This window comes from Haliotis rufescens, unplaced genomic scaffold (assembly GCF_023055435.1).
Source record: "Haliotis rufescens isolate VD_foot unplaced genomic scaffold, xgHalRufe1.0.p SCAF_22, whole genome shotgun sequence".
NCBI classification, from domain to species: domain Eukaryota; kingdom Metazoa; phylum Mollusca; class Gastropoda; order Lepetellida; family Haliotidae; genus Haliotis; species Haliotis rufescens.
The window spans coordinates 4,090,629-4,104,308 of NW_025963913.1; the positions used below are offsets into that span (position 1 = coordinate 4,090,629).

At 39.2% G+C, this 13,680-nt stretch overlaps 1 long non-coding RNA gene across 1 annotated transcript; it reads left to right on the forward strand.

The window, feature by feature from the left end:
• Positions 1-6,371: 6,371 nt before the first annotated feature.
• LOC124136408 lies at positions 6,372-8,267 on the forward strand. Its single transcript, XR_006861355.2, has 2 exons — positions 6,372-6,499; positions 7,478-8,267. It is a non-coding gene; the product is annotated as an uncharacterized LOC124136408 (long non-coding RNA).
• The last annotated feature ends 5,413 nt before the right edge of the window (positions 8,268-13,680 follow it).

Here is a 13,680-nt window from a genome sequence, read left to right on the forward strand (position 1 = left end):
GTAACCAATAATCGACAAGACACCTGGATTCGAACAACACACCTACGAAATCGATTCCATCCAGCAACAGTGACTGCAAGAAGCATCCCTGGCCTTCGACGAATATCTTCACAACCGTACGTCGTCGCCTCAGATGTGCAGGGATTGTCGGCAAAAGACCCGCCAGACGTCCCATTTTGACAGGAAACCACCGTCAAACACGTCTACAATGGTGCAAACAGCGTCTACGCTGGACGGCCATGCAGTGGAGACAAGTTCTATTCACTGACGAGTCTCGTTTTCACCTCGGCCACCGCGATGGACGGATTCGAGTGTACCGACGTCGAGGTGAACGTTACGTCAATCATTGTGTCATGGAAGAAGATCGGTTCGGGGGCGGCAGCGTTATGGTATGGGGTGGGATTACAGCAAGACAGAGGACCCGTTTGATAGTGGTAGAGGGAAATCTCAATGGACAGCGCTACCGCGACGAGATCATCGGCCCTGTTGTTCTACCGTTATTGCGTCGTCATGACCCAGGTATTACCTTTCAACATGACAACGCCCGGCCTCATATTGCTCGACTTGTTCAGGTTTCTCTTCAACAAAACAACGTGAATGTCATCCCCTGGCCGGCTCGCTCCCCTGATCTCTCACCAATCGAGCAAAAGTGGGATGAGATGTATCGGCGCCTTCGACGTAAACCACGTGTTCCACAGACACTCCAGGAACTTCGAAACATGCTCCAGCAGATATGGACAGATATCCCACAGGACTAGTACTTTGTGCGACACCTGGTCCACACCAGAGGTGGACACACACGCTATTGATTTGTAAATTGACATTTTGGCATGTTCATGGTTTTTTTTTTAATGAAATCACGCATTTTCTGAAGTCAGTATGGCAAATTAAACAATTTGAACACTTACAGGAGTCTTTTATCTGTTGCAAAACGAAATTGTTTCAGATTTGGTAAAAAAAAATAACTTTGCATTAAATCTTATTCAATGTCACAGGAACGTTTGTTGTTCAGTATATATTATTACTTATGAATTCCAAATGTTATCAGTTGAAACTAGATTTAATAGGAAAATAAACACCAATGTTAACAGTAGCATCTTTAATTTGTATTTGAGAAAGATATGTTATGTGGAATAATTTTCATTTCGGACATAGGCCTGCTGGGGACGTTTAGGGAGGCAGCTAAAGACATTTGTGTTACCATCAGTCCATCACAGAACTTAATGCTTACAGTCAACCGGTTCAAAGAAGGGACCTCACAAAGTGAGTAAGTGAGTGAGTGAGTGAGTGAGTTGTATCACGGCGTGTCAGCTTAATGTGGGAGGAAAGCCCGAAGTGATGCAGGTCTTAGACGTTTACCACTTCGGTGAAACCCACGAGCACGGGTATGGTGCTGACAACCCTAGAAACATAATCGGGGCGAACCGGGATTCGAAGCCACAATCATAGGTTTCTGGCGAGCCCAAGGGACGCAACTCTGCACAGCGAATCGCGGCCCCCTAGACGACTGGGCCACCCGTGCCCCCACTGACAAAGATTTCCAGACGTTGGCTAATTTAGCCCCTGCAGACCTTTCCAGCTCGGAAAAGGACCGTTTAATGGAACTCTTGGCATCCACACTACCCGATGGTTTGTTTGACATTATTACCTTTAAAAGTGATCCTCGACTCTTTGTTTAATTTAAGATTACACTAGATATTACATGAATTCAAACTTCCATATATACTTGATAATGCAAATTGTTCTAAATTTATATAATCATGCACTAAATGCTGTTTAGTACAAATAAGTGTTTAAGAATTGTCACCACCCTACCGTGAGTTAAATAGATATATTGGGCAACAGCAAAGAACCTGTTTTGATGTCCACAATCATATGAACAATTTCAAGTTTGGAATTATTTCTAGTTCCTGCGGCAGCAGCAACAGCAGCAGCATCACTTTCAGCCTCTCGTCATCACAGCACAGCAGTTCTAGAACCTGGTGTTGAGGTTATTCAGTACTTCAGTGTTTCATCTAAAGGCATGCTGGGTTAATTAAAGTGATGTCGCGATTCACCGGTAAACCGGTGCATCGTCGGCAGACCTTGAACGATACGATACCCGATACATTAAATTGGCCATCGATTCACATTTAACCCCATATCGATTGTTCATGATGATCTCTCATCGATCAATAAACCTATGCTGGTCGTAAGAGGCGACTAACGGGACCGGGTGGTTAGCCTCGCTGACTTGGTTGATGCATGTCATCGTATCCCTATTGCGTAGATCGATGCTCTTGATGTCAATCACTGGATTGTATGATCCAGACTCGATTATTTACAGACCGCCGTGATATAGATGGAGTTTTGCAGGGTGCGGCGTAAAACAACAAACAAACAAAGCATAGTTAGGTACCCCTGGGGACTGGGTTAGTATATTGTCTCCAGCATGCCGTTGCGTGTGAGTTGCGACTAAATGGATGGAGTGGTCAGGCATGGTGAAGTGATTTATTACCTGTCATGTGCCGGAAAGCTTGGGACACATTATCAACCATTTTCTTGTCTAGCCCAGATTCGATTTATTACAGGTCGCCGTTATCTTATTGAAATATTTCTGGTTTACTTGATGTATAGACAGCTCAAATCCCAACCCATGTGTAAAATGAAAGCCAGTTTTTTGTGGATGCCCAGGGACATTGCTCATTGATTGTGTAAAGGGAGATAACTCGATGGGAGAAGATGTTATACACATCCTCCATAAATGACATTAATTTATTGTTTCATCTAAGTTAGAAGACCAGTAGATTCATATGTTGTGCAGTGACTTTTACACCATTTTTAGAATTTCTGGGTTTTTTATAACCCGATGTGAACAAATATTGAAAACTCGCAACATCGCTGGGCTTATTCAGTGACATCGCGTGTAGTGGTGATAATCACTGAAGGGAGCTCATGCACACTCAAGGAACCCCCGCAACCCTGTGGCTAGGCTTACGTCACAGGACATTATTTTGGCGGTGTATATGTCAACAAAATGTCACAAATTAAGTCAAGGGATATTGTGACGTATTTGTGGTACTGTATTCTAAAGGTACATGTAGGCCGAAATGATTCAGATTACACCAGCAGACAAGCAAGATGAGATTTCTTCCTCATCTCAGAAAAACTCTTCTTTTGCCACAAAATCAAAAATCACTGCAGATTATAGAACTGATCATTCAATTATTGATCTGAGGTTTTCATTTCTTTCTTGACCAAAGCTAAAACATACTGGAAATTTAATACTTCTTTATTGAAAGATAAGTATTACATAGATCTAGTGAAAGAAATTATTTCAAAGGTTAAAATCGCAGTATATTATGGTGATACTCGCAATATAAATGAAATACCTAATCAAGAAATTCAGTTTAATATAAATGATCAATTATTTTTTTAAGTCCTGCTGCTGGAAATCAGAGGAAAAACAGTTTCTTATTCTTCCTTCAAGAAAAAAAATATTGAAAAAGAACAAAATCTGATTCAACAGTTCGAAATTCTTGAAACTTCTAGTGATATTAATTTTGATGATTTGGAAGATAAAAGAAAAGAATTAGGGGAAATTAGGAATCACAAGATGGCTGGATTTGCCATAAGAAATAAGTGGATTATGGATGGTGAATGAGTTAGCAGTTATTTCTGAAACCTTGAGAATAGGAATTTTGTCAGCAAGTCTATGACTCATTTTGAGTTAAATGATGGCACAACATTGCTAAATTCAAGTGACATTATTGCTGTAGCAGCCAATTTCTATGATAATTTATACAGTTGCAAAGAACACATGGTGATTTGAATTCCCTGTTGGGTAGAAATTCTCTCCCCTTTTTAAATAAAAATGATGTGAAAGAGATGGAAGATCTATTAACTCTTGATGAACTGGCAAAAGCTTTGAAGAATATGCAAAATAACAAAAGCCTTGGCTCAGATGGCTTTCCAAATGAATTTTATAAGTTCTTTTGGAAAGATGTTGAACAGTTTTTATTGCGATCACTAAATTGTGGTTTAAAATCAGGTGAACTCCCTGTTACCCAGAACTGTAGGTCTGTTTTCCAAAGAGGGACAAGCCAAAACGCTTCACAACTAACTGGTGGTCCATATCACTATTGAATGGTTCATATAAACTGGCATCTTCGTCCATAGCAAACAGAATCAATTTATAATTGCCATTTATCATTAATAAAGATCAGACTGGCTTTATGGCAGGTCGATACGCTGGTGACAATATTCACTTAATCTATGATGCCATCTCATGTACAGATAAAGAAAAAGAATCCTGGTTTGCTTCTTCATATAGACTTTGAGAGGGCATTTGATTCCATTGCTTGGTCATTTATGGACAAATCTTTATCCTTTTGAGGATTTGGTGAAAATGTAAGAAAATATGTATCTGTATTTTACAATGATATAAAAAGCTGTGTGTCCATCAATGTTCAGTTGTCATCTTGGTTTAATATCGGACGCGGTTGACCAATTATGACCGTATATATATTCCCTGTGCAGAAATACTAGCTAGTATGATCCGTTCTAACAGAGATGTCAAAGGTATCCCGGTGGAAGGGAGCGAGTATCTTCTTAGTATGGAATTATTACTTGATGTTAGTCAGTCCTCCTTTGTATTATGTATCAACTCTCTCAACTCAATTATTTATTGTTATCACTGCCTGATCCCCCAAATGATTTCTTGTTACTTTTAATGCTATGCTTTATAAAGTGATAAACGAGACAAAGTAAAGAGGATTACAGTTGTTCAACCTCTTAAGCAAGGGAGCTTGGGTATGGTTAATATTTTTTCATACGTAACATCTCTTAAAGTCACATGTATAAGGAGACTTGGGTTCGCAGGTGGTCAAAAATAGAAGCACCTATTTAAGTCTACATATCCGTATTGGAGTAAACTTGGTGAATTTGGTTTGTCGTTCTTTGAGAGAAAATTATCTTTGATAAGTAATGAGTTTTGGAAAAGTTGTTTTCAGTCATTTATAGTTTTTGAGAATCTTTCAGTAGTTTTTTAACTGAACCAATTTTTCATAACCCTAATATTAAAAATAATAGGAAATCATTTTCTTGAAATGCTGGTTTGAGAAGGGTGTCTATATTATAGATTTGGTCAAGGCCAATAAGGAGTTTCTATCATATGAGGAATTTAATGAAATGGGTGGCATTTGTTCATCCTTTTTAGAATTGTATGGTGTTGTCAGCAGCATTAAACAATACCTTAAAAGTCTAAATTTAGTTAAAGTTCCTACAGATTCTGTGGAGGACCAGCACTGTGTGGTAAAAACTATTTGTAGTTCCAAGTCCAGTTCAAAGCATATTTATTTTTCATTGGTTTCTACAAATGTAAATACTAAAGCGCAGGAAAAGTGGGAATTACAATTTGAAAACTTAAATTGGAACAATATTTGTAATATAATATTCAGTACAACACGGGACGTCAACTGCGATGGTTTCAAGACAAAATTACCAACAGAATTCTCACCGTCAATACTTTTCTGTACATACTCAACAATGTTCAGAATGATTTGTGCTCCTTCTGTCACAATGAAAAGGAAACAATTACTCACTTGTGTTGAGAATGTGATGTAATAAAACGATTTGGGGATGAAGTGTCAGTGTGGATAGATCAGTGCTTTCAAGTTTATAATATGACATTTTGTGCAGAATTGATACTTTTTTGAGTTAAAGAGAACATAAAAACAGATAAGGTGTTTGATTTACTTTTACTAATTGCAAAATTCTTTATTTATAGATGCAAATTCCAAAATACAAAAGCTTATTTTCATGTTTATAGAAAGGAAGCTTTTTCACGATGCGACATTGAAAAAGATATTGCTTTCAAGACAGGTAGTCAACAGAAATTCTGTGGTGCTGGGATGTTGTATCATCAACTTTTCGAAAATGAGGAGCAGCTTTCACTTTAATTTTAGTTATATACTTTAGACTTTAATGTTTGATACCATGTCCTGCACTGCAATATGATATATAAACTTAAATAGTTCATGTATATTTGATATATGCAGTATGTTTGTATTACAAGAGTGAATGTGTGAGTGAGAAACATGTTATTTTCTGTAAAAAAACCTAAGATGTACTGATAAGTTGTGCTATATGTCATGGGCTTTCTGCTACCCTGGGCTGAAGCACATTTTATGTAACAGGTAGTTCTTTTAAAAAACAATGAAAGAAAAAAAGATTACACCAGCAGATGCTTAAAACTTGCTACTTAGCTACGTGATGTAAGGTTAAAAAGACTAGAGGCGTGAACTTCCTTATTTGGAGTGAACTGGACCCATGACGTGATTATACGAAGTAGCCCGAGATTAGCACCATCGCCCCAGCGACCGTTGTCTACACATCGACGCCATTTTGTTGTTTATTGCAGTTGCAAATCTCACGTCTCTGCTCTAGTTTCGCTCTGTGTTTCTCCCATCTGCTGATTCCTGCACCATGTATGCAAGTGCTGCCAGGGTTTACCACCAAGGTATATTTGTGTGGGTTTTTTTAATCGATTTGGGTCTTTTTCGCTGAAAATTCCATTTCTAACCGAAGCCTACGAGCAGTCATACTAATGAAATATGATATAAATAAAGAAAATCATTCTCATCCTTATTGTCTATTATTAAAACAATAATCTATAGTATGAATTCTATTAAATAATAATGTAACTATTGTTATACATAATTGTGTTCTTGGAATTGTTTTGATTTCTCCTGGTTTTGATTTTAACAATTGTGAAGCCCATTTCTGGTGTCCCCCGCCGTGATATTGCTGGAATATTGCTAAAAGCGGCGTCAAGCCACACTCACTGACTCACTCTTTCTTATAATTGGTGCATCATCCTTGCCTAGGGGCGGTCAGGTAGCCTAGTGGTTAAAGCGTTCGCTCGTCACGCTGAAGACCCGGGTTCGATTCCCGACATGGGTACAATGTGTGAAGCCCATTTCTGGTGTCCCCCGCCGTGATATTGCTGGAATATTGCTAAAAGCAGCGTAAAACCATACTCACTCACTGACTCACTCTTTCTAATAATTGGTGCATCATCCTTGCCTACGATTCATTTTGACCCCAACCCAACAGTAGGCATTCAGTCTCAATGATTGTAATGACCTCATATGAATACACACCGTTGGGTGTTATTTTCGTACTCACGTAGATCTAGCATCCCTAAAATAAACGGCTGGGCAAAAGAAAGTATACACTTAAACATTGGATTTTTAGCCACCATCGTACATGGTTGTCTTTTTCCCGGCACTTTATTTCATTTCTGGGGCCCTATTTCTATAAGTTCGCTTGTTTTTCTTTTCTGTTTTAATTATTTCTGTCTTTGCTTGTTGAAGATGAATATGAGTGCACACAAAATAAAAATGATGTATCATTTGCAACAGATTATACTATTTTTTTTAGGTCACAAATGAATGTCATCTAAATCTCACCTAAAATCTTTGTTTTTCTCCCACAGGTCAAGACAAGCTCCACAAGAAAGGATGCCCCAGGCTGTCTCCCCAACAGTTCTTCCTGTCCCCCGCCCAGTAGGTCCCTTGTAGGGACACAACCTGTTTGTGATGTATATTCGTGGACATCTATAACATCCTTTTTATCCAGCTTATAACAAATCTATTGGCCTCTTCCTTGAACAAAGTATTCCACAACAATAGTTACCATGGCCAACCATGTAACATATAACTGCCATTACTTTGTTTGGTTTTTTTTTTGCTGTTATTTGGTGAAATCAAATCAAAACTAAACACTTGCCTTTTCTGTCTCCCCTCCCAGTGCCCCGATACTGAGTGGATGATCCGCATCAACCCCCTATCTGTCCTGCCCAACCCCCTGACCCCTGTCCCAGCCCCTACCAGCACTGCCTACATGGAGATTATTCTTGTGGACGAAGAAGCCCTGAGGCAGCCACGATCATGTGTCCCGACTGTGTTTTCTTTCCTGAAGAGTCTCTTCACTGTGTGTTAGGTGGACGTTTGAAATGGCACCTAATATCACAGTGGACATTTGGTGTACTTTCCCCTTTTAGACCTTTCGGACAAACCTTTTGGATACTTTCAATTTTGGACATTTTCGACAGTTAGTGCATATACGAAACAATTATAGTTTTAAAATTATCTATTAAATATGTGGTGAGCTCAAACGTGGTTCAGTTGTTTTATTCAGTCACCTGTCATGGAGTGCCTAGATGATATCATCTTTCAGTATTTTCCATATAAATTTATTTTATTAAATTTGTCTAAGTTTTGAAATATGTTTTGTTGTTTCTTCATTTAAGTACTTTCTGTCAAACTCTTTTCTCTCTTAACCCTTATGTTACATAAACAGAATGAGATGCATCTCCAGGGATGCAATTTAACCTGAAACATTTAGTAGCCTTAACGTGAGGTGGGTAGTGGTTGAGAGAGAGAGAGAGAAAGAGAGAGAGAGAGCTTTTGAACTGGCCCCTAAGTTTGTGCCTAATTCGTGCCAATCAGTGGTTCAGTGACGGCGACAAACTTATATTCTAAATCTCTCGTTTAGAGATAAGGTGACATGTCTAGTTTGAAATGGTGACGTTTCCAGTTTGAAATGGCACCAACGATCACAGTAGACATTTGGTGTACTCTCCCATTTAGGACCCTTTCGGACAAAAAATTAATTATTGACATTTCTAACGGTATCTATAAACGAAAAAAATATCATTTTGACATAACTTATTAAATTATTGTTTCAAATGTGGTTCAGTGTTTAATTTATTTAACCTTCGAGTGTCCAGTTGATGTCTTGCAGTTGAATCCGAAGAAAACCATTGAACGGAAACAAAGAAATGTCATATTCGGTATCCTCCCATTACTTACATGTCCCATTCGTCACACACCTTACAACAACTTCTTTTAAAGGCTTTTAGAAGTTGGAGTACTAAGTAAGGCTAAGAATTTATGGATGAACAACTTCTTTATTACTTTATTAATTGTAATAAAGAAGTTGTTCATCCATAAATTCTTATCCTTACCTTAAACCAACATAGGTTATGGCTGAATGCACTGACTGGTTCACCCTGTGTTACCTAATCCAAGAAAAGTAAGAAAAGTAATCCTGTACTTTGGGGGTCATTATCAAAACGTGTACCCCTTTTTGTCCTGTTAAATAAACAAAAATAAAACTTGAAAATTACAACTTTAAGCGATTTATCAAGAAACATCTTAACCTAACAAATAGTTGGGTAAATTATGCCAACACAAAGGAACATAATTTTGGCACATTTTAAATATTTTCACGTCACAATAATCTTTCGGTAGGGAATGATGCACTACAGGTAATGTTGCATATTTGCAATGGCATCAGGCAATACTGTTGAAGTGTGGTAACGCTGAGGACACGTTTAGTAACACCAAAGACATTAAAGAGCAACATATAAACTCATGTATATCACTTAAAGTCTGAAATATGTTCACTGTAAAAAGCATTCGGTGTCTATGACAGGGATATTTCAACAATTTCAGACTATATACAATTAATTATATCACCAAAGAATATGTTATTTTTTCATATACATATTGTTGTACACAGATTAACCATACATTCAATACAGATTATTACATTTCACAATAACATTTGTGCTAAAACTCATGCTTGGCAATCATGTTGTATACCTGGGTCTCTGTGGTAATCCTATGTACTCCAGTTAGGACTGATCCATTACTCATCAGGTGTTGTCTACTTAATCCCTCCCTGGCCTCCTCCCAGGCCGTGTAACAACTGGGAATATAGACGTGTGTGACAAATGGGACGTGTAACTGATGGGAGATAACCCTATATTCCATAAGGTACAAAGACAATGTCATAAACAGCAACCGCACATGCAAAATATCCACAATATAGTAAGAAAAAAAGAAGTAAATAATTCAGTGTCTCACACAACTTCTTAACTTTCATACCAATATAGGTTTGTTAAACCTTTCTCCAAATAATTGAGAAAACATTGTTGGAATCACAAGCCGGTTATTTTAATCTCAATGAATCCTATACTTTATCTTTTAAATGACCTGAAAATGGAACTGATTTTTCAAAACTATTTCATAAAGTAATACCACACATTCGCTAAGGTGAGCATGGTCAACCCATAAAAACTAGGTCTATGATACAATTTACTGAACATGAAAAATTAGAAAGCTCCGGTAAACTTTAAAGGTTTTGCTCATTTCTGGAGTTATGTCGATCCTGTGGGCCACAATGGACCCTTATCGATATCACAGCTTGTCATTTCGGTACGGTTTGCATGTCAGTAGCGTTAGAAGTTAAACCTAGGCTGATAACATTGTGGAATCACAATAGGATGCAGAAGATCACCCCCAGACTATGAAAGTCTTGTTTCCACCCTTGGTCATAGAAGTGTAGCAGGGCGTGGAGTAATCCCACAGATGACATCCTTACCTTGTCCGTGTAGCAGGGCGTGGAGTCATCCCACAGATGACATCCTTACCTTGCCAGTGTAGCAGGGCGTGGAGTCATCCAACAGATGACATCCTTACTTTGTCAGTGTAGCAGGGCGTGGAGTCAGCCCACAGATGACATCCTTACCTTGTCAGTGTAGCAGGGCGTGGAGTCAGCCCACAGATGACATCCTTACCTTGTCAGTGTAGCAGGGCGTGGAGTCATCCCACAGATGACATCCTTACCATGTCCCCTTGCTGACGGGGTTAACCTCTTTGGTCATCTGGACAAAGCGTCCGACCTCGGATCAGAAGGGCCGTGGTTCGAATCCCATCATGGAAATTTTATGGCCGCTACAGAAGGGTTATTGCTCGTAATCGCCACTGGTGGCGCTACGATCGAAACCCGTGAAGATCCGGGGTAGAATAGGTCTTCAGGAACCCATGCTTGCCGTAAAAGGCGACTATGCTTGTCGTAAGAGGCGACTCACGAGATCGGGTGATCAGGCTCGCTGACTTGGTTGATGCATGTCGATCCCAATTGCGTGGATCGATGCTCATGATGTTACAATGATAAACAATGCATTTATTTGTTTGTTTGTTTGTTTGTTTGCTTGACGCCACTGTTGGCATGTTGTCCATCTTGAGGGAATATGAGTTCACATCACCTAAAAACTGGCATTTATTTACATTGGCAGTGTGCATTATTGAGCACATAGTCAACCCACATCTTCTAATTACATGTACTTTAACCTATAAAAAATAGGTGAACACCGTCCAGCAACAAAATTCACTTCAAGCTTTGACGCTTGTCGTGGATATAGAAGTAATGTGAGTGAGTGAGTTGGGTTTAACGCCGCTTTTAACAGTATTCCAGTTATATCACGGCGTGTCAGCTTAATGTGGGAGGAAAGCCCGAAGTGATGCAGGTCTCAGACGTTTACCACTTCGGTGAAACCCACGAACACAGGTATGGTGCAGACAAACCTAGAAACATAATCGGGGCGAACCGGGATTCGAACTCACAATCATAGGTTTCTGGCGTGCCCAAGGGACGCAACTGAGCACAGCGATTCGCGGCGCCTCAGACGACTGGGCCACCCGTGCCCCCGTGTCGGAATGAACAAACGAACGAATGTATGACTTGTTTATTATAGCATTACGCATAAAATTACATGTACAGATATATACATAATAAGACAATGCAGGGCCTTATCACGCAGATGAGACACCTACACATGTGTACATACAGATAAATTATTTATGTGGTATTAAACATTTTTATGTACTTTTTAAATTATACGTAAGAAGATATAAAAAAGCATATGACTTTAAGACATTTATGACGAGAGAACACTTGAAAACACATTTTAATCAATTGTTATTTTGTTGTAAATTTTCATTTTTAACATCTTGGGGGTTATTGACATACCGGATTGTCTCGCTTTTGTCTCCGAAAGATAAAGACAAATGAACATGGCGCATTTTCAATATAAAATGCAGCTTGGTCACTTTGAGATCATGATTGTTGATTTGGTATAATTGTGGAAGTGAGGCACATTGGTCAAAGCCGTTTTGTGAAATATTATTTCATAAGCGCGGATATATAAAACATTTTTCGGAACCGAGCCATTCAGCAATAGTGTTGAAAATATATTATCAAATGAGTGTTGTTATATCTACTTTTAGTGAATACCAGTTTGCCTGTAAAATTTCCGATTGCATTAATGTTAGGTTTGCTGAGATCTCTGTGTGTACGGAGACAAGACCTTTCTCCAAGTAAATGCTTCCTTTATTGGAAAATAAATCATGTGTGATGCTATGGTAGCCTTATCGAATGTATTCCCAGCATGTCTGCTAAGCTGACACTAGCAAATGAATGTCAACACGGGAGGGAGATGTGGGCGGATGACTAAATTGCACCTTGAGTTATTGGGGGTGACGTCGACAACAGTGGAGTGGGATCAGTGTTGCTACCGGCTCAAAGCCGTCAGTCAGTCTCATGTCTGTATTGTGCAAGCAGTCAGTCAGTCTTCTGTTGGTATTGTGCAAGCAGTCAGTCAGTCTCATGTCTGTATTGTGCAAGCAGTCAGTCAGTCTTCTGTTGGTATTGTGCAAGCAGTCAGTCAGTCTCATGTCTGTATTGTGCAAGCAGTCAGTCAGTCTTCTGTTGGTATTGTGCAAGCAGTCAGTCAGTCTCATGTCTGTATTGTGCAAGCAGTCAGTCAGTCTTCTGTTGGTATTGTGCAAGCAGTCAGTCAGTCTCATGTCTGTATTGTGCAAGCAGTCAGTCAGTCTTCTGTTGGTATTGTGCAAGCAGTCAGTCAGTCTCATGTCTGTATTGTGCAAGCAGTCAGTCAGTCTTATGTTGGTGTTGTGCAAGCAGTCAGTATAGTCTTAAGTTGGTATTGTGCATTCAGTCAGTCAGTCTTATATTGATATTGTGCAAGCAGTCAGTCAGTCTTATGTTGGTATTGTGCAAGCAGTCATATAGTCTTATTTCGTATTGTGCAAGCAGTCAGTCTTATGTTGGTATTGTGCAAGCAGTCAGTCTTATGTTGGTATTGTGCAAGCAGTCAGTCAGCCTTATGTTGGTATTGAGCAAGCAGTCAGTTAGTCTTATGCTTGTATAGTGCATGCAATATACCACCCTAAATGTTCTTATTTTTGTTTATGTTAAATCTTAACTGAACAACAATTAAATGAGACAATAAAAGTCGGGTGTACTGACGTAAGTAACCTATCCGGAGGAAAACGACACATCTGGCCCCTAATGACTATAGACAAGGCCCCAGTACTTCAAGTTTATCTAAGACGACTAATAGCCTTACTGGTTTCGTGAAACGTTGCTCATGATAAAATGTATATCAGTCATTATTTATGTTGACGTCATGTAACTGGAATATTAATTGCTGACCGCGGCGTTAAACGTTCATACTTAAATTACCCCTCCTGGTAAAAATCAGATACTTGCTATCGTAACTTCAATTTGTTCAACGATGTGACTGGGTGACGCCCTTTTGAACAGTATATTCCTGTTATATCAAAGAGGAAAGCCCGAATTGATGCAGGTCTCAGACGTTTACCATTCTGTGAAACCCACGAGCACGTGTATGGTGCTGACAAACCTAGAAACATAATCGAACTAACCGGGATTCGAACAAACAATCATAGGTTTCTGGTGTTCTAAGGGACGCAACTCTGCAAAGCGAATTGTGGCGCCTTGGGCGACAAGACCACCATGTAAACC